General features: G+C 40.9%; 1 pseudogene; it reads right to left on the bottom strand.

Moving 5' to 3' along the window:
- Nucleotides 1-376: 376 nt before the first annotated feature.
- LOC149266655 (conserved oligomeric Golgi complex subunit 5 pseudogene) overlaps nt 377-22,972 on the bottom strand; it is a 48,313-nt pseudogene continuing 25,717 nt past the window's right edge.

Genomic DNA, 22,972 nt, shown 5'->3' with positions numbered 1-22,972 from the left:
TATATATATATATATATATATATATATATATATATATATATATATATATATATATATATATATATATATATATATATATATATATATATATATATATATATATATATATATATATATATATAGAGAGAGAGAGAGAGAGAGAGAGAGAGAGAGAGAGACATATAATGAGGGAAAAAGGGACAATTTGTTCCAAGGCTAAGAAGATTGCTCTTCATGGACATATTTTTATGTTTTGTCACAAGCCATGGAGGCTGACAGGTGAGCAAGTAGGGGATTGGTGTATTTAATTGCCAGCAAGGATGTAGGACAAGAAAACACTCTTTGCAACACCATGCAAGAAAACAGACAACAAAAGAATATATAGTGATATGGCCATTCAATGAGCAATCCATCGATGGTTGGAAGCACGTTGAGGTGAATAGGCCACCCACTATAACAAAAAATAACAGACAATAAAAAATATATGAAACAGGGAGGTATGTGGCATTACCCTGTTGGCCTAGGAGATTTTGTCCAGACAGGCCCAAAACAACCTGAAGTCATCAATTCAAGCAGTTGTAGTTTGATTACTAAAAAACACTGAGATCTCTGGGGGGTGGTAAGAAGAAGAAGAAAATGTGCATATCCTCAATCTGTTCCAACCTCCTAGTACCTACTATGAAGCAACAAATTTGGTCTATAACCATGGGAATGTTGCTAAGGTAAGGTATGCCTCGTTTTGGAGCATGGCATTGGATAGCGAGACTCTGGTACATTTTAGGGCAGCCACCTATAAATCTTATATCTATGGAGGTGACTCGGGATTTAAAATCAAAGAATAGAGGGAGGTACTTCTAAAGCTGAACAAGTGACTTGTACACTAAATAAATCAAGGAATACCTACATAGTACATGAAACATGGAAGGCTAGCAGTAACATTAGCATAGACTTAGGCAACTACAGGAGAACCCTTGTGCTATAAAAAGGAAGAGCACATATTAGATCTGAGACACCAACACTGAGGTGGATGTTGTGCCCATTGGCACTTGGCAGGTTGGCGGAACAACAATCGATGGTCCAAAAGATTAGCATTCCAACTTGTGAGTTGTGACTAATGGTGAAGTCCAATTTAGAGAACTAAGGTCATTGAGGTCAGTCACATCCTTTTGGTAAGCCATTGTGACTGTGCTTAGTTCTGGTATAAAAACATTTGGACTAGCCTTCCTTGCTTGTATATCAGTTTGCAGCAGGCTTGGAGGTTAAATCTCTAGAGTGCTTGGTATGGATTGAGGGTGGAGGATTATACCTCTAGATTCCCTCAATGGCTGGTGGGTGGAAGTTGCATACCTTTGGAGTCCATGGACTAGCCACCCCTAGAACCCTTGGTGTATCTGGTAGCTTGGTCCTAGAACAGTCTTCTCAGGCCCTGGAATTAGGCTTGGGGGTGACAGCTGCACGAGGGGACTAAATTGTAGCCTGTCAGTGGTTGGGAGGTGAGTTATTGTCCTTGTCCTGGTACCTATCCTCTTGAAATTTATGACTCACTTATGTTAATCACACAACAATTTTAATGCTATTGTTAACATGTTGAGTACCTGGTCCATCTAAGTTTGAAATGGAATCATTGCTTAAGGTTATGAAAGGTTATGATGAACTTTGTATGGAAGGCTTGACCTGTTCTTAACATGTTAAGTGTTAGCCACAACACACAATGAACCCTATGCTTGGACTATTCTTAATGCACTAGGTTAGCTGCAACATACAGTGAACCAGGTGTGTAAGGGTCACATGAAAATCTCTCTAAGTATTGTGTGTAATTATTAGTATGTTGTGTAGAATATTATATATATATATATATATATATATATATATATATATATATATATATATATATATATATATATATATATATAGTAGCTCTACATTTCTTATGTAAGACCAGATGAATTTCCTTGCTGAAATCTACAACACTCTGCATAAGGTAGGACAATACTTTGTTTAGTACAGGATCACATAATTGTTTCTGAAGCTTAATGGGTACATCGAAGTGACACTACCTTTAAGAAGTGGAGGAAAGTGTTGTGGGAACCATAACATGTAAAATTGTAACCCTCTTGTTCTGGTGATGTCACATAACTGACCATAATATGAGACTTGTATTAGACTAACCCTGGAGATTTGGGTTCCAACTTGTAATACTAGATTGGGTAGGGGATGACCATACCAACCAACCATTATGCTCTCAAATATGTACCTATATATATGTATATATTCCTAAGAAGTGCAAGTATCAATCTAGATTGTGCCAATACCAGGGTTAATGCACAAGCATTAGCTGAAGAAATACAAGGATTACATGTATATCATGAAAAAAATTATCTGAATTTGACTTTGGACCCCAATTTGTTAATTAAAGAAGACATGGTTGTAGCAAACAGTTATATTTCATGATTTTCAAATATATATATATATCGATAAGTTTAGGAACAAGTCCTTCATAATAGCAGAAAACACAGTTTTGCAGTAGAGTTTTGTCGTGCTATATCTTTAACAAATCTATCAATCGGTTAGCTTCTAGTATTTTAAAATATTATCAACTCACCCTTCTCTATATTATCAAACAAAAAACTTGTCACATGGAAAGCCTTCCTATTGTAGCCAGCCAAGGTCGTCTCACTATGATAACTGAGAAAGGATTGCAGAATTTACGACACCTAACCTTGGATTTCAGATGTCTTCTAGAGTTTTAAGTGTTGGATGTGTTCAATCAATCAATATGTACATCATGTATGGCAATTTAGTTTCTAATTTCTTGCATAAGTTATGTATAGTCTTTTGACCTGGCATAACCACATGCAAATGAAATTAAAAAAAATGGCAGTTATGTAAAGAGATTAAATTGGCATTCTACAGGATTTGCCTATAGGGGTTGAAGGAAAAACCGTTAGTCTAGATGTGGAGGTGGTTGATGCCCCTCTATATTAGAACCTTCTCTTGGGTCGAAGTTGGTCTTACGCTATGACAGCGGTCGTTTCATCGGTCTTTCGAGTAATAAAATTCCCACATAATGGAAAGATCGTAACAATAGACCAGCTGGCTTACTTTTCATCCGACCCAGCCTCTTCGGAGAGTATTCAACATGTCGGTAAAACGACTATCCCATATAAGGATGTTGGAGTAGGACTAGTTAAAGATGGCGGTTTACTGGGAACTTTTCCTTTTCCTCCGATCAACGCATCGTCTTCATTTTCAACCATTCATATGATTACATCAGACACCATTTTTTATGATGATCCTTGGATCGTTCCTCCTGAATCTGAGATAAACTCATTTGGTAATGCCATGCCTTTGAGTCCATATGAAATTGCCTATGAAGCCGTGCAGTCGTTTGCCGACCCATGTTCAACCGAAAATGACTTAATGAATGTGGTCCGTGAGGAATCACTTTTCACATCAACCTCGGATTTAACCACGTTTTCTGAACTTGTTCACTCTGATGAGCAAATTCATGAAATCCTATGTGTAGATGATTTACCATGGGAAGATCTCCATCACAGATCTTCGTTTTTACCTGAGGATGATCGTTTTGAAAATGATTTCTCATCAATTTTTACAACTGAATATGTCAAGGAACCTCAGAATCCAATGAAACATCCCGATTCAGAGTTAAATTTTGGGAAACATCTCTCGAACTATTCCTATTGACATTTCGGTTAAGCCCGGAATTGTTGAGAACATTCATATAGGTGCCTCGTGTACAGATGACGAAATTCAGCTATATAAGGCCCTATTTCAAGAATTCTGCAACGTGTTTGCCTGGTCCTATGAGGAAATGCCAGGAATTGATCCCGCGATTGTTGTTCATGAGATCAAGACTTACCCGGATGCTAAACCCGTCCAACAACGTTTGCGTCAGATTCACCCACGAAAAGCTGTTGCAATTAAAGCAGAAGTTGAAAAATTGTTGAAAGCAGGTTTCATTTATCCGATCCCGTTAACGGATTGGGTATCGAATATTGTTCTGGTTAACAAAAAATAGGGAACAATAAGAATATGCATCGACTATAGGGACATTAATCGAGCCTGTCCAAAGGACAATTACCCAACTCCCTATATGATCAAATCATTGATGATTGTGCCGGTAGCGAAATATTCTCCTTCATGGACGGTTTTTCCGAATACAATCAAATCAATATTCTGCCTACCGATCAACCAAAAACGGCTTTTGGGGTACATTTTCTTATTGCAAGTTACCTTTTGGGCTTAAGAATGCCGGAGCAACTTTTCAAAGGCTGATGTCTTATGCGTTTCATGACATCAAGCACATTGTGCAACCCTATCTCGATGACTTGCCTGCTCATTCATTACATCGAGCTGATCACCTCGTCCATTTACGAGCAATCTTTATGAGGTGGAGGCATTATCGTATTCGATTGAACCCACACAAATGTGTCTTCTATATAGAAACGGGTCGATTGCTGGGGTATGTAGTTTCGAAAGCCGACATTCGCGTTGATCCCTCGAAGGTCGAAGCTATCATCAAATTTCCTCCTCCTTCGAGTCTTCGCCAACTCCAAAGTTTGCAGGGGATAGCAAAATTTTTACAACGATTCATTCCTAACTACGCTGAGGTTACAAAGGGTTTCACCGGGTTGTTGAAGCAAAATACTCCATTCTATTGGGATGAGATAGCTCATAAATATTTTGATGCACTCAAACACGCGTTGACCCATGCACCGTTGTTGCATCCTCCCAACTACAACCAGGATTACTTCTTGTATCTCGCCGCCTCTCATTCCACCATTGGAATGGTCTTAGTTCAGGAAGATGAATTCGGAACTGAACATGTGATATATTACATTAGTCGAACTTTAAATCGAACTGAGCTAAAATATTCACATGTGGAGAAATTGGCATTGGTAGCTGTTCAAGTTGTCCAACATTTTCGTCACTACATTTTACTACGTAAAACTACAGTAATTTCGGATTGAAAACCTATGATCTATATTTTGAGCAAGAAATTGCTACTAAGGGGGCAAGTACTCTAAATGGATTGTTATCCTGCAGGAGTTCGACTTGGAATTTGAGAAATCTAAGTCTAAGAAATCTTTAGTTTTTGCGGAGTTAATGTGTGATTTCCTGCGTGCTGACACGGAAACTGTGGCGGAGGAGCCCATTGCGGATGAATCCTTGTTTCTAATCAGTACTTTAGATCCGTGGTATGGGGATATCATCATTTATCTCCAGACCCAATCCTTTCAGCCAGAAATTTCAAGGTCAGAACGTCGAAAAATTCGATTCCAGTCCTAACAATTCAGGATTATTGGAGATACTCTTTATCGTTGTGGGGTGGACTCTGTTTTTCGACGTTGCTTAACTCACAAGGAAGCTGAAAGGGTTCTAAATGACTGTCACTCTGGAGTGTGTGGCGGTGATATGTCTGGGTTTGCCACAGCCCAAAAGATATTGCGCGCTGGCTACTTTTGGTCGTCTTTATTTAAAGATTGTATTACGGTGGTCCGAAAATGCCACAACAGAAAAATTTTTGATCGAAAGATGCGCGCTCCACCTGCTCCTCTCCACCCTATAATTGCCATTGGTCCTTTTGCAAAATGGGGTATCAATTTTATTACATGTAACCCTCACTCGGCTAGGGGCCTGCGTATATCATCCTTGTGGTAGCTTATTTTACTAAGTGGGCTGAGGCGATGCCTACATTTGAGGGAGATGGCAAGACAGCTGCAATTTTCATGTTCAATCATATAATTGCTAGGTTTGGTGTTCCACAAGCAATAATCACTGATCATGGGTGTCATTTTCGAAACGTTATGATGACCGAACTTACAGGCCAGCTTGGTTTACGTCACGATAGTTCAACCCCTTATTATCCACAAGAAAATGGTCTGGTTGAATCCATCAACAAAGTTTTAATTATCATGATCTGACGAATCATTGGGATTCATCGGTTGAATTGGCACAACATGCTATTTTCAGCGCTTTGGGCATATCGAACTTCAGTAAAAACATCAACAAGGTTCACTCCTTTCCAACTAGTCTATGGTTTGGAAGTTGTGTTACCCATTGAATATGAAATCCCATCACTGCAAATGGCCATCGAGTTACTTCCAGTCACTTCCGAAGAAGAAAAGTATTTGTTATACTTGGCTCAATTAGATGAGAATCAACGTGATGCTGCATTGGCGATCGAGACTCACGAAAAACAAATGAAAGCTCAGTATGATCGAAATGTGACCCCTACAAATTTTTCGGAAGGAGATCTAGTCTTAGTTTATGATCAAGCTAATGATAAATTAGGTGCTAGAAAATTCATTCCTATGCAGCATGGTCCTTATGTTGTCAAGCGGAAGCTAGCCAAAGGGGCCTATGAATTGGTTGACTTTGACAGGGACTCTTTGGGTAAACCTAGAAATGGCCTTTACTTGAAGAGGTATTATGCTTAAAAGAATGGGTATGGAGATTTTTAGTTAGGATAGTTTTTCTTTCTAGCTGGTGTGTGTTAGTTTAAACAGTGTGCTTAGCTTAGAGAGTGTTTTTCGTCATTATTCTTGCTTATCTTGGTTTTACTCTTGATATTGCAGATGTCGATGCCTCTCCAAATATACATTGGTTTTGCTGATGGTGCTTGTCGTAATACACGGAACATCTCTTCCGCAGCTTGGGTAATCTATTCGCCCTCTGACGAGTTAGTATCTATGCACGGGGTAAGCCTTGGTCAAACAACCAACAACATTGCCGAGTATAGTGCAGTGATTGAGTTATTATCTGAATCTATTTCATTTGGGATTCAGAGTTTGATAGTGAGGTAGATTCTGAACTCGTTGTATTACAGCTTAATAGAGTGTATGCCATTATAAATCCAGTGTTATTAAGATTATTTTTGAGAGTGCGTCTCTTGGAACGTGAATTTGATTATATTTAATATCGGCATATTCCAAGATCTTTAAATACATTAGCAGATGCAATTGCTTCTCGAATGTTAAATAGACATTTGCAACAATCATACATGTAAATTTAAAACCATTCCATAACATGATTTACAAGAAACCACTGCACGGGCCACCTTGCAAAGGAACCTCCTAAAAGGTCCCGGGACCCTAATCACATACCGCTGAAGTCGACGAGTAATGTCATCTATAGTGGTCTCAGGAATATCTCTTGCCAAGCACTCAAGATGACCCTCCAACTCGGCCAAAACCTCTGCTGATTCGTCCTGTGGGGCTGGCGCGGGTGCAACTGGTTGCTTCCTCTCGTAAGGCCAGAGAGCGGCTAGTCGCTGTGGACCCACATCTGCATTTGAAATTTTTTACTATCAGTTTTGAGACGATGGAGAAATAAAAAAATAAAAATCGAAAAATGTTGAAAAGGATTTTACCTGAATCATCCCACTGCTCTCCTGGTGGAAGAACCATGTCTGGGTCACCACGAAAATCTATCCCAGTGTAAGGGAAGTCCTGAATAGAAAAGGCCTGGTTTTCCAGCCATTGGAAATACTCAGGTTTGAATCGAGCAACCTCTGTCCTCTCATCCGTGTGACGGGCCATAACTACGACCCATCGCATCAATTTGGGCTCTCGAGGAAGCCCAGCTCCAATAGTAAGGTGCTGCGAGATCAGCATAGGAACCCTCTCCAGGCCAAAACTCACGACCAAAGCCCCATAACCAAAGGTCTTTAGTCGTCCGTTCTTGGCCCTGGTCAGTTGGCCTTTCACATTGGCCAACACAACATCGCACCAGTTGAAGATGGTGCCTCGAAAGGAATCAACTGCCATATGCATCTGGGATCCGGTGGCAATATGTAATGCGGCAGCTCCATAGAGTCTAGTGACAGTGAACGCAATCACCATGAGCTCAGGACGGGATATGGTCTTTATGTCTATCCCTTTGTCTCTAGCCTGGCTGTTGTAGTACTCTAGCCTGAGGCTATCGACAGACTGGCCACCTGCCCTAGCCCCAAACAGAGTCAAGTCTTCGCCTCTCTTAGGCAAACCAGTCAAAAAATATATGTCTGCCATCTCGATTTCGAGCTGGTGGCCGCCAATGAAGAAGCACTGGTCCTGTACGCTCCATCTGTCAACCATCCACTGTAAGAAATCCACCTGAGCCCTCATGTCAGGAATGGCCCAGAATTTGTACAAGCCGCACACCCTCAAAGCATCAAGTGAAGGCTGACGATTCCATGCGGCAGCATCCACGTCCTCATGCTCTCGTTCATGCCAATCTAGCATGATGTACTCTCTGCATCAAGTATAAGGATAAATTAAATTGCTAGAAATGATTTTGATTGGTCCATTTTTGAGAATTTTTGGGTTAAAAACCCTTGCGACGGGGACCGCACCCTCCGGGTTAGACACAGTGCATGGGACCGCACTTTGTCTACATGGAAGGTGCGGACCCCAAGCATTTTCCCAATGGAGAAAAAGTCGGGGTCCGCAGGCCAGCAGTGGTAAACCGGCGGGCCCCCGCACGTGGGTTTTATGCCTAAAAACCCTCCCAAAAATGAAATAAATGACTAAAACAAAAAATCAAACAGTTAAAAATGAAGAGTAGGATGATGTGGATTACCTGGAGAAGACGATGCTTGATTCCGACGGTTGGATTTTCCGCAATCTTCACGAGAAGTTTTCTGAGCAAAAGCACTATTTTCTCACCCAAACTCAAACGGTAAAAATGAATTGACAAAGGCCCTTTTTATAAGTTTTTTGAGTAAATAAATTGCAAATTTGTTTATGTTTCACTTTGGAAAGGTATTTTTGCGACATTTTTATCTATTTCAAACAAGTATGAGTAATGTTTATGTTTTTGTGCAGGATAACGGATTATTCAGGCGAAATCTATCATTTTCGACGAAAAAACATTTAGAGTCACCTTTAAGCTCTTTTCTGACTCTTGAAACATGAAAAGATTGCCGAGTGATTCTTTTAAACTCGTTAAAACAGAATTAAAAGACGGTCCACTTACAGCTCTTTTCCGATCGTAAAAACATGAAAAGATTGCCGGATTTTTGTCGTTTCAAATTCGATATCGGTTATAAAATGGCGTGTCGTTGATCGCTTTTTTACTTTTTCAGATCAAGGGCACTAATGACGAAAAGTACTCCTTGGTCGTAAAAGCTCAAGCGGTTCTCTCAAGTATTATTTTATACTTTTTCGGGCTTGGGAGACACAAAGTTACGAAAAAGGTCAACCCTGAAGTCTTCTTAAGTTTTTTCAGACTCTCTAAAATTGGAAACCGCCGAGTTTCTCCTATTCTGGACTCGTTAAAATTTCACAGTAAAGGACCTGTTCAATTACAAACAGGAACGAACCACTCCTTCTTAGGGTTCGAATCTAAACTAAGTTGGACTCATCCAAAGGATGAGCTTATAATCAAGCAAATGTTATCCTCCTCAAGCTTGTCAAAAATAAAGAGGTACTTGCCAGAAATGGTGGGGGAAAAGAGAGAGAAATGAGTCTGTTTGTCATACTTTGTAACCACTCTTGAACACGACACTTTTATTCACCTGGGTTGGGAAATCCTTTGCCTAATAGTTGATCAAACCACATTGAAAGTCTTCAGCCGGTTTTTGGGTATTAACTTTGGGTCAATCATCATTAAGACATCTGTCGTGTCGTTATGTGTTCAAGAGGTCACTGCCAATAAGCCATTCATCTGAAAAATATCTGTCATCCATCTTGACCATCCCTGAGTCAGTCCTTGCAACTAAATTTATTCAACTTGATCTATGATTTCATGTTGTTGGCTTGCCTACGATGAATCCCTTTCTATTGACATCAGCTCATTAGCTAGAAACATGATCTAGAAATCATTGGTACCTTGAGATCTGCATGCCTCAATGGCAGGTTTCTCGCCTTTGACGACAGTTTACATCATTGACTTTCGATCAAAGGATTCCGTGACATGTTCGACATCAACACATTTATTCGCATCTCATGGATTGTACTAGGCACTTTGAGAGCCATTGACATCACTGGTGGTTTCTCTCACACTTGTTAACAATTTACATCATTGACTGGTAATCAAGTGGTTTCTACCATGTTTGACATCAACACATTCATTCGCATGGATAGAATCGTACTGTTTCGGGAAGTAGAAATGAAGACCCTGGATCTAGTTTCCACAATCGACGCTGCGAGGAATTTTGTATTCATTATATAATGGATGATTCATAAACAGATGGCTGTGTCCATACTGTGTCCACCTGAGTCTATACTTGTGATGTATTACAAGATCATAGATCATTCCTGTATCAGAGTAGTAGTTAGTTTTCTAAGTCAGTTTTGATCTAAGTATGGGAATGCCTACCTCAGCGATGATATGATCTCATATATATATCTTGCATTGAATGTTTTTACAGGTTCCAATCGGGCTCTCCACAAGATGATCCACGAAATGATAAAGTACTTCACTCTTCCTAAATGATCAATGAAATCCTCATCTACTACAGACTTCGCACTTTAGGGGCAATCTGTTACATAAAAATATCGTCACCATGATTATTTGCAGTCAGTATGGGTCTATCATCACTTGTACTATCCTCCTAAGCAAGTCTCAGACCTCAGCTCTTCAAGTCAAGCTTTGGAAATGAGAGAAAGACATTAAAAATCAATGTAACTCTGGTTCCACACTTTCTCTCACTGTCACCTGTGGTCCCGCACCTTCTGTGTACAAAAAATACGGACCTGCCCGCTCTGTCCCTAACGGTGTAGGTGTGGACCCATGTGAAAGTCAAAAGGTGCAAGTTTTATCTTAAAAAACTCACTTTGGGTTAATTCTAGAGGTTTATAGAAGGAATTTTGATGTGGATTGTTCGCTCTGAGGTGGTTCATGCATCCCAAAAGAGAAGGAGCTAATCCCTTGATGAGAGGAGCTATCCCTTTGAAGGAGGGCTTTATCCCTTTGAAGGAGGACCTAGTAACCTCCCTCCATTGCACTATAAATACAGGCATTGGGCTGGTTGCTAAGGAGGTTAGAAGCTGAACATTTTTTAGGGTAAATGCTGGTGAAATCAAGACTTCCTAGTTGAGCTTAAGTGGAGAGATCACATACCTTTTCGGCTTCATTGGGGAGTGAGTGAAACTTGTCAAAGTAGAGGAGACTTCTTGCTGAACCTTGGGAGGAGCTTATACAGCGTCAAGGCAAAGGTTGTAAAGTTCTTCTTCTTTTGAATTAATACAATCAAACTCATTTTTCTCAACAAGTATCTCATGTTATTTGTTTCATGGACTCCTTGAGTTTCATGTTAAATATGTTTTATGCAATTGGCTTTTCAGGTGCTATTTAATTTATTTTCCTTGTTTGTGTTTGCAGATTCGCGACAAAGGAGCTCATTTGGATCGAAGGAGCGAGGGCATCCACAAGCTTGCGTTGGACCTAAGGTAGGCCCTAAAAACACTTGTTTTCCATTGTTTATCAAAGCATATTTCGAGAAAGATAGTGTCTGGTTGGTTTGCTTGTCATTAGGTCTTCTTTAGATTCTAGGAAGGTCTATCTTATCCGCAAGATCAACTTATTCCGTGTGACAAAATGGCGACTCTGCTGGGGACTTGATTGTTTTCCTTGTTTTTACTTTGACCTGAGAAACTGTGTTTTTGTTCCTGTTTTTGGCTTGTTGTGTGTAAAATTGGGTAGAGTTTGTAGATCCAGGGTTATTTTTTGTTTTTCATAGCTTTGGGAGAGGACCGCACCCTAGCCGTTTGACACAGTGCGTACCTACCCATAGCTTCGCTTTTAGCATAGAGCGGGACTGCACCTGTGTCAACTGTGGGCCTGTGGACCCTGTCAAAGTTTTGAAAAACCCTAAGATTTCCTCTATTAGTCAGCTTAGTGTTTGTTTAGAAATTGTTATCCACTTCCCAGACCTGCATATAACTTGTCAGAAGCTTTCCTTAGGTTGATTTCGTTAGTGTTAGGGTTTTAAGTGAAATTCCTAGGAGTTTTGCTTGTTGGGTTTGTTTTTCATTTTGGTTGTGTAGTGGCTCTGAGCTTAGAAGCTGTAGGGACTTCAGATCACCTTAGTGTCTACCAGCCTTCTTATGAGTCTGACCATTTATGAAATCTCCCCTTGTTGAGGAATCCGCTTTGAGTTTTCTCTTTAGAAAACTTCGAAAAGCTTGTGTTTGAGAGTTTGGATTTTCATTTTCAAAAAGAAAACAAAATTGGTTGTTCTTGACTTATTTATGATTCTGCATAAATTGGTCCTTAGCTTACATCTAGCTAAGTAAAACATCCTTAAAAAAGACTTTTAGTAGGCTTTGACTTCAAATAGGTTTTTACAATTTGTAGATCTCAAAGTTAGTCATTTTCATGGTTTTGGGTGTTTTATTAAAAAATATAAAAATCTCTTTTGGAAAAAGTTTGTTTTGTAGTGATTGAGTGCTTAGAAACGAAAAGGGAATTTTTTGTGAAATAACTAGTTGTCTCGTTTTGAGTGCATTGGAAAAGGACAAAAACTCTTCTTTTAATTTGTTGAATTGAGAAAGATTTGTGTTTACAAAGTATTTGCATTCTCAAACTCTTTCTTAGTTAGAAGTTCATCGAAGAGAAAAAGATTGTTTAGATCATCTTAGGTGCATTTTTAGTGATTTTGAGTCGAGTCTTCATACCACGAGTTTCATCTCCGCACCTTTTGACTTAAACAAAAACCAATAAAAATTAACGCTTAAAGTAAAATTCACCTAGTAACATTTTTATTTCTAGGGCTCTGATACACCAACTTAGCTTAGGCTAGTGTCTTGGAGTAGGAGAGTAATTAACTCTCCAAGACAATAAAAACAAACAAGTAGTTGTATCTTGTGGTAGGGAAGAAATCCAATTGTTGCATTTATGCTCTGGGAAAGCTCCTCTTAAAGGAGAAGCACGAGATCGTGTCTGAACCAGTGTGGGAATCAATCCTTCCTCATTGGGAACGACGCCAGATATTCACGTATTAAAAACGGTAAACTTCGGATTAACCATTGTCGAGGAGCCTGGGGTCACTTGTTGGTAAACCTTGGATTATGTCAAGGAGCCTTCAAGGGGATTGAGCATGCTACTCTACCCTTGCGTGCGTATCGGATCGTAGACTGTTCCCCCAGGTATATTTGTCTCAGTTGGTAACCTTAGTGGCCATATTCTTTAGGACTCTTCCTGAGGTGACAATGGTGGGAATATCCCACTGTACCTGGAGCAGACGTCGGCTAGACTCACTTGGATTTTTTGGGGGGTTCTCTTCACACGAGACGGTTAAGTGGAGGAACTTGTGCCAGTCTATTCATTAAGCAGGTTGCTGGGGTAACTGTTCCAACCGCCATTTCTGTATTGAACTCTACGACGTTGGATTTCATCACCAACTAGTGTTTTCAGTACGGAAAGTTACTGTTTGTGTGTGTTTGATCTCCTAGATTCTTTAGGCTTGTGATTCAAATTTGTTTTGTTCTTTAGAGACTTTAGGTGCTTTTCATTGAGATTTTACTTTGTTTGCGTGTGAAGTAGTTAAAAGTTTTCGACTGTGGCTACATTACCAAGGCAGTCCCGTAGACTTCGGGGCCAGTCTCCTGAGTTTGTAAACGTGGTTGAGTTACTGAGGAAGTCCCGTAGACTTTGGGGCCAACCTCCTGCGGAAGTACCGAGCCAGCTTGAAGGCTTGAAAGTCCTCGTAACTCCTAGAGACAGTAGAGTTGGGTCACCTGAAGAAGGAGAATCTTCTTTGATAGTACATCTTGATTTTCAACCGTCAGTAGCAGATTATAATCCACAGTCAGTGTCTGTTTCCGAAATTGCTGGTAGCTTTTCATCTACTAGTGATACAGGTGAGGAACCTGAAATATCTGAGCCTGAAAGTGAATTTGCTGCTACTCCGACATCAGGGTTTGTTTCTCCAACTTCTAGTGGTCTTGGTTCACCTAGGGTAGAAAGAGTAATCACCCAAGATCTTGCTATTGAAGAACTTGCTCCAGAAGAAGAAGTAGGCATCCTTATCCCTGAAAATCAACCTGTTATTGAACTAAGGGAGCGTGAATCAATTTTTTATAGTCCACCTAGGAGCAGTTCTTGGTATCTTTCTTTGACTAATTTCTTAGAAAACTCAGGGTTAAGTTTTTCACCACCTCGCGCTCCTTATCACCCAACACCTAGATGTTTTTATACTCCCGTAAATATGTGAGGATAGTCATCCATGTTTACTCAATTGCCTGAATATTTTTTGTATGGCGGTCCTTCTGTTCGCTCCTGGTATCAGTCACTTTCTGGTACTTTTTCGGGAGCATCTCCTCAATCCATTGAGCAAGGGTTATTAATTGGAAACAATGGTACTAAGTCGTTGAGCGTAGAAGACATTCTCATGATGTCAGGTTCTATTCCCAATCCTCAACCTCAAGGTGGCCAGTTACTGCCTGGGGGGCAACCTCAAGGTACACAGTTTGCATTTGGGGGGCAACCTCAAGGACAGTACATACCTATGGGATAGTACATTCCTCAAGGTCAACCTCAGACTCAATATGTACCCCAAGGTCAACCCCAGTATCAATTTATACCTCAAGGTCAACCCCAGTATCAGTATGTGCCTCAAGGGTATGAACCCCAAGGTCAATACTCGAACCAAGGTTTCCAACCACCCTCCGGTCAAACATATGTTCAAGGAATGGGAAATGTACCTTTCAATTATCAATCCTACCCTCAACTCGGTTATGGTCCTCAGTGTTCTCAACCAGTTATGGGTCAGTACCCTAGAATGAATATAGTGTGGGATCCATCGCAAGCTCAACAGGTGTTGCAGCCAAGCATACAGTTGTCATCTCAAACTGGAAAACCCTTAGTTTCTGGTACACCCCAGCAACCAGTCCAGTCTAACATTCAAACTTCTGTAGCTTCGGTAGTTTCTCAGCCTGGACCTAGTACACCTCATACTCCACCTCAAACGACTGCTACAGTTGCCGCAACATCCGTTCAATCTACCCCACCTACTTCTGGAGTATCGACAACTCCGGTTTCTACTGTTCCTGTATCTACTCCTCAGACATCTTTACGGTCTGGATCTACGATTCAAACTTCGGTTCAGATGCCTGTAGGACAACCTGGTTTAAGTACGGTTGTCACAAGTCAACCACAATTTACTTATCAACCGTACTAGGGACAGTACCAATTCAGTCTTGCTGTGCAGTAGCCAGTCTATCAGTATCAACCGTACCCTGGGTACACTTATCAACAAACTTAATAACCCCAATATGGTCCGGTTAATCCTGGTTTTTCGGGAGGATACAATATCCCAAACGCAATTCCTATTCCTAGTTATCCTAGATATCCTCCTCCTGGGGCTGGTCTCATGACCCAGAGTTTTAGGGATCCTAATCAGCAGTTACCATTTATCGCAACTTTGGACTTACTTGACTTGTCGCGCCTAACGAACGATCCCATTAATTATCTTCCATTTTGGCCGCCAATGCCGAATAAGTTGCCCAGTGACATTCCCAAGTTCGAAGGTAAATCAAGAGAGGACCCGTCGAACCATGTGATGACTTACCACCTCTGGTGTGTGTCTAACTCCATTAAAGATGATTCAATCTATCTTAGGCTTTTCCAGCGCACTCTAATTGGTCTTGCGGCCAAGTGGTACATTGAGTTACCGCGAGGCACTTTTTATAATTTTAGTCACTTAGCAACCTCATTTTTAACTCATTTTCAGTTGCCAGTCCGATATGACAATGGCACGGAATTGTTAACTTTGCTAAAACAATCGACATCCACTTACATTTCAGATCATATTCATGAGTGGAGACGTCAATGGCATTTAGTGAAGGTATTTATTCTGAATCAGATCTTGGTCGAATGGTTTGTAAAATCTTTGTTGCCAAAGATCACTGAAGATGTAGCTAAAGCCGAAGTTGTTACTGAGGAGCAAGTGATTGCTCAAGCACAGTACCTTGACTTGGTCTATACTCAGTTAGGTACGTTACACGAAAAAATCCCCGATCTTCCCAAGCAAAATCAAATCACTGCAGCTCCTTCGGGATCTCATGCCGCCGATGGTATGCTTGGCACGGTTAACACTAAAAGTAAGAAGAAGTCTTCCAAGAATTCTTCCCCTATCATAACCTTGCCTGATTCCCCAACAGGAGACTCTTCTGTAGAGATCTCTGCCGATATTCACATTGTAGAGTCATCTACAGCCAAATCAAAATCCGGTGGGAAGAAGAAAGGAAAGAAGAAGAATAAAACAAACAAAAGTTCAAAGGAGAAACCTGAAAAGGTGGAATCCAATGATGAAAAGCGCAAACCTCGTTATCCTTGTCTCATTTGTGATGATGAAAATTTTACAAGAGACTGCCCTCATCGTGCAGAGGTTGCGAAGATTGTCAAGGGTTCCCAAACTCCTGTTGTTTTGAAGGATCCTTTTCCAGCTCAAGACAGTAAGATGATAGGTTCATCCTCGAATGCCAATGAAGAACCCATACTGATGATGTCCCATGTTAGGATTGCAACTCGATCGCAAGATTATGGTAGTAAAGGTCCTGTTGATGGTAAAGAAGCAGAATCTTCTCATTCTAATCCATCAACCTCAGCTCCTGGTTTCGATCCACTACAGATCGAGAAACCTAATCCAGACTTGGTAATCAAACCGCCCACCAAGGGTATACTTCGAAAGTCAGCTTTCAATCCACATGCGAGAGCAGCTGAGAATTATAACATTGTTGAGGATTTAGTTGTTTCACCCTCAGCAATGTCGGCTTTGGAAGTGCTGCAATCATGTCCAGCACAATGTAAATTACTTTTGTCGGCTATAGGAGTTGTTGATGTTCAGGACCCGAACCTAATGATTTTCGATCTAGAAAATAGTACACCGCATTTGCCTCATCAAATGGCTTTCCAGATTCTAGTGATAGTCAAAAAAAGGCCTATTCATCGGACTGTAATTGATGAGGGAGCCTCAACGTGTATTATGTCGATACAGTGTTGGAGATCGCTTGGTTCTCCTTCGCTAAATCAATCCCTGACGATTCTAAAGGCCTTTGATGGCCGTGGGTTTCATCCTTTTGGCATTCTACAGGATTTGCCTATAGGGGTTGAGGAAAAACCATTAGTCTAGATGTGGAGGTGGTTGATGCCCCTCTAGATTAAAACCTTTTCTTGGGTCGAAGTTGGTCTTACGCTATGACAGCGGTTGTTTCATCGGTCTTTCGAGTAATAAAATTCCCACATAATGGAAAGATCGTAACAATAGACCAGCTGGCTTACATTTCATCCGACCCAGCCTCTTTGGAGAGTATTCAGCATGTCAGTAAAACGACTATCCCATATAAGGATGTTGGAGTAGGACTAGTTAAAGATGCCAGTTTACTGGGAACTTTTCCTTTTCCTCCGATCAACGCATCGTCTTCATTTGCAACCATTCATATGATTACATCAGACACCATTGTTTATGATGATCCTTGGATCGTTCCTTCTGAATCTAAGATAGACTCATTTGGTAATGCCATGCCTTTGAGTCCATATGAAATTGCCTATGAAGCCGTGCAGTCGTTTGCCGACCCATGTTCAACAGAAAATGACTTAATGAATGTGGTCCGTGAGGAATCACTTTTCACATCAACCTCGGATTTAACCACATTTTCTCAACTTGTTCACTCTGATGAGAAAATTCATGAAATCCTATGTGTAGATGATTTACCATGGGAAGATCTCCATCACAGATCTTCGTTTTTACCTGAGGATGATTGTTTTGAAAATGATTTCTCATCAATTTTTACAACTGAATATGTCAAGGAACCTCAGAATCCAATGAAACATCCCGATTCAGAGTTAAATTTGGGAAACATCTCTCGAACTATTCCTATTGACATTTCGGTTAAGCCCAGAATTGTTGAGAACATTCATATAGGTGCCTCATGTACAGATGACGAAATTCAGCTATATAAGGCCCTATTTCAAGAATTTCGTGACGTGTTTGCCTGGTCCTATGAGGAAATGCCAGGAATTGGTCCCGCGATTGTTGTTCATGAGATCAAGACTTACCTGGATGCTAAACCCATCCGGCAACATTTGCGTCAGATTCACCCACGAAAAGCTGCTGCAATTAAAGCAAAAGTTGAAAGATTGTTGAAAGCAGGTTTCATTTATCCGATCCGGTTAACGGATTGGGTATCGAATATTGTTCTGGTTAACAAAAAACAGGGAACAATAAGAATATGCATTGACTATAGGGACATTAATCGAGCCTGTCCAAAGGAAAATTACCCAACTCGCTATATCAATCAAATCATTGATGATTGTGCCGGCAGTGAAATATTCTCCTTCATGGAAGGTTTTTCTGGATACAATCAAATCAATATTCTGCTTGCCGATCAACCAAAAATGGCTTTCATTTGTCCATGGGGGACATTTGCTTATTACAAGTTACCTTTTGGGCTTAAGAATTCCAGAGCAACTTTTCAAAGGGCGATGTCTTATGCGTTTCATGACATCAAGCACATTGTGCAACCCTATCTTGATGACTTGCCTGCTCATTCATTACATCGAGTTGATCACCTCGTCCATTTACGAGCAATATTTATGACGTGTAGGCATTATCTATTCAGTTGAACCCACACAAATGTGTCTTCTGTATATAAACGGGTCGATTGCTGGGCTTTGTAGTTTCGAAAGCCGGCATTCGCGTTGATCCCTCAAAGGTCGAAGCTATCATCAAATTGCCTCCTCCTTCGAGTCTTCGCCAACTCCAAAGTTTGCAGGGGAAAGCAAAATTTTTACGACGATTCATTCCTAACTACGCCGAGGTTACAAAGGGTTTCCCCAGTTGTTGAAGAAAAATACTCCATTCTATTGGGATGAGAGAGCTCAGAAACATTTTGATGCACTCAAACACGCGTTGACCCATGCACCGTTGTTGCATCCTCCCAACTACAACCAGGATTACTTCTTGTATCTCGCCGCCTCTCATTCCACCATTGGAATGGTCTTAGTTCAGGAAGATGAATTCGGAACTGACCATGTGATATATTACCTTAGTTGAACTTTAAATCCAACTGAGCTAAAATACTCACATGTGGAGAAATTGGCATTGGCAGCTGTTCAAGCTGTCCAACGTTTTCATCACTACATTTTACTACGTAAAACTACAGTAATTTCGGATTGCAACCCTATGATCTACATTTTGACCAAGAAATTGCTAGGGGACAAGTACTCTAAATGGATCGTTATCCTGCAGGAGTTCGACTTGGAATTTGAGAAATCTAAGTCTAAGAAATCTTTAGTTTTTGCGGAGTTAATGTGTGGCTTCCCGCGTGGTGACACGGAAACTGTGGCGGAGGAGCCCATTGCAGACGGATCCTTGTTTCTAATCAGCACTTTAGATCCGTGGTATGGGGATATCATCGTTTATCTCCAAACCCAATCCCTTTGGCTAGAAATTTCAAGGTCAGAATATCGAAAAATTCGATTCCAGTCCCAACAATTCAGGATTATTGGAGATACTCTTTATCGTCGTGGGCTGGACTCTGTTTTTCGACGTTGCTTAACTCATGAGGAAGCTGAAAGGGTTCTAAATGAATGTCACTTTGGAGCGTGTGGTGGTCATATGTATGGGTTTGCCACAACCCAAAAGATATTGCGCGCTGGCTACTTCTGGCTGTCTTTATTTAAAGATTGTATTATGGCGGTCCAAAAATGCCACAACTACCAAATTTTTGATCGAAAGATGTGCGCTCCACCTGCTCCTCTCCACCCTATAATTGCCGTTGGTCCTTTTTCCAAATGGGGTATCGATTTTATTACATGTAACCCTCACTCGGCCAGGGGGCATGTGTATATCATCCTTGCGGTAGATTATTTTACTAAGTGGGCCGAGGCGATGCCTACATTTGAGGCAGATGGCAAGACAGCTGCAATTTTCGTGTTCAATCATATAATTGCTGCATTTAGTGTCTCGCAAGCAATAATCACTGACCATGGGTGTCATTTTTGAAACGTTATGATGACCGAACTTACATGCCAGCTTGGTTTACGTCACGATAGTTCAACCCCTTATTATCCACAAGCAAATGGTCTGGTTGAATCCATCAACAAAGTTTTAGTTATTATGATCCGATGAATCATTGGGATTCATCGGTCGAATTGGCACAACATGCTATTTTCAGCACTTTGGGCGTATCGAACTTTAGTAAAAACATCAACAGGGTTCACTCCTTTCCAACTAGTCTATAGTTTGGAAGTTGTGTTACCCATTGAATGCGAAATCCCGTCACTGCAAATGGCCATCGAGTTACTTCTAGCCACTTCCGAAGAAGAAAAGCATTTGTTATACTTGGCTCAATTAGATGAGAATCAACGCGATGCTGCATTGGCAATCGAGACTCACGCAAAACGAATGAAAGCTCAGTATGATCGAAATGTGACCCCTCGAAATTTTTCGGAAGGAGATCTAGTCTTAGTTTATGATCAAGCTAATGATAAATTAGGCGCTGGAAAATTTGTTCCTATGTGGCATGGTCCCTATGTGGTCAAGCGGAAGCTAGCCAAAGGGGCCTATGAATTGGTAGACTTTGACGGGGACTCTTTGGGTAAACCCAGAAATGGCCTTTACTTGAAGAGGTATTATGCTTAAAAGAATGGGTATAGAGATTTTTAGTTAGGATAGTTTTTCTTTCTAGCTGGTGTGTGTTAGTTTAAACAGTGTGCTTAGCTTAGAGAGTGTTTTTCGTCATTATTCCTGCTTATCTTGGTTTTACTCTTGATTTGCAGATGTCGATGCCTCTCCAAACATACATTGGTTTTGCTGATGGTGCTTGTCGTAATACACGGAACATCTCTTCCGCAACTTGGGTTATCTATTCGCCCTCTGACGAGTTAGTATCTATGCATGGGGTAAGCCTCAGTCAAACAAGCAACAACATTGTCGAGTATAGTGCAGTGATTGAGTTATTATCTGAATCTATTTCATTTGGGATTCGGAGTTTGATAGTGAGGTAGATTCTCAACTCATTGTATTACAGCTTAATAGAGTGTATGCCATTAGAAATCCAGTGTTATTAAGATTATTTTTTAGAGTGCGTCTCTTGGAACGTGAATTTGATTATATTGAATATCAGCATATTCCAAGATCTTTAAATACATTAGCAGATGCAATTACTTCTCGAATGTTAAATAGACATTTGCAACAATCATACATGTAAATTTAAAACCATTCCATAACATGATTTACAAGATAAGCTGGTAATAGTGATATATATATAGGAGTGTGTCAAAAAATACATCGTCCTCGATCATAGGTTGAAAAACACCTTAGGATTGGCAAAAATGATAAGTACAAAAAACAAAAATGTCACATGTGCCCACAATAGGCGATCATCCTATCACTGGTGATGATCTCTACAAGAAACCACTGCACGGGCCACCTTGCAAAGGAACCTCCTAAAAGGTCCCGGGACCCCAATCACATAGCGCTGAAGTCGACGAGGAATGTCATCTATAGTGGTCTCCGGAATATCTCCTGTCAAGCGCTCGAGATGACCCTCCAACTCGGCCAAAACCTCTACTGATTCGTCCTATGGGGCTGGCGCAGGTGCAACTGGTTGCTTCCTCTCGTAAGGCCGGAGAGCGGCTGGTCGCTGTGGACCCACATCTGCATTTGAAATTTTTTACTATCAGTTTTGAGACGATGGAAAAATAAAAAAATTAAAATAGAAAAAGGTTGAAAAGGATTTTACCTGACTCATCCCACTACTCTCCTGGTGGAAGAACCATGTCTGGGTCACCATGAAAATCTATCCCAGCGTAAGGGAAGTCTTGAATAGAAAAGACCTGGTTTTCTAGCCATTGGAAATACTCAGGTTTGAATCGAGCAACCTCTGTCCTCTCGTCCGGGTGACGGGCCATAACTGCGACCTATCGCATCAGTTTGGGCTCTCGAGGAAGCCCAGCTCCAACAGTAAGGTGCTGCGGGATCAGCATAGGAACCCTCTCCAGGCAAAAACTCATGACCAAAGCCCCATAACCAAAGGTCTTTAGTTGTCCGTTCTTGGCCTTGGTCAGTTGGCCTTTCACATTGGCCAACACGGCATCGCACCAGTTGAAGATGGTGCCTCGAAAGCAATCAACTGCCATACGCATCTGGGATCTGGTGGCAATATTTAATGCGGCAGCTCCGCAGAGTCTGGTGACAGTGAACGCAATCACCATGAGCTCAGGATGGGATATGGTCTTTATGTCTATCCCTTTTGTTACACTAAAAAATGTCACCTTGACTACTTACAGTTAGTATGGCTCAAATCAACAGTCATGCTACCCTCTTAGGCAAGTCTATGCCTCTGTTATCCATCTCAAACTCAAAGAAGAGAGAAAGTCTTGTAAAAACTATGTTTATCTCTGGGGTCGCAGGTTCTCTCTAGCCTTACCTGCGGGGACGCTGACCATGTTCACAAAATCTGCGTCCATGGACGCTCTGTATGTTAAGGGACAGGTGCGTCCCTCTGTAAAAGGCAAAATGCGCGAGTTTTATCTTGAAAAAGTTACTTGTGGTTACTTCTAGAACATTCTAGAGGTCGGTTTGATGAAATGGATGCGCCTCCAGTTGGTTCATGTATCTCTATTAAGGGGAACTTATCCCATCAATAAGGGAGCTATCCCACCCAAAGAGGGGGATGATCCCATTGATAGTGGACCTGAATAACCTCTTTACAGCACTATAAATAAAGACATTGAGCCAGAGGGAGAGGAGGTTGGAGCTATACATTTTCTTTGGGTAAATGCTGCAGGATTTAGGTCTTCCATTAGAGCCTTTGTGAGGAGAGATTGTCTTTACTTGATTCTACTTGGAAGAGGGTGAGCTTTGTCAAAGTAGAGGAAAACCCTTGATGGACCCTGGGAGGAACTTGCACAACACCAAGGCCAGGTTGTAAGAGTTTCTTTGTTTCGTTATTAATACAAACTGGTTTATTTTTCTCAATAGCTTGTGTTAATGAGTTATTTCATGTGTTCCTTGGTCTGCATGTTGAATATATGTTTT

This window comes from Pinus tabuliformis, chromosome 6 (genome assembly GCF_031772625.1).
Source record: "Pinus tabuliformis cultivar Carrire ecotype Pingquan chromosome 6, CPIR1, whole genome shotgun sequence".
Taxonomy (NCBI): Eukaryota; Viridiplantae; Streptophyta; class Pinopsida; order Pinales; family Pinaceae; genus Pinus; species Pinus tabuliformis.
This window is presented reverse-complemented; position numbering and strand designations above follow the sequence as displayed.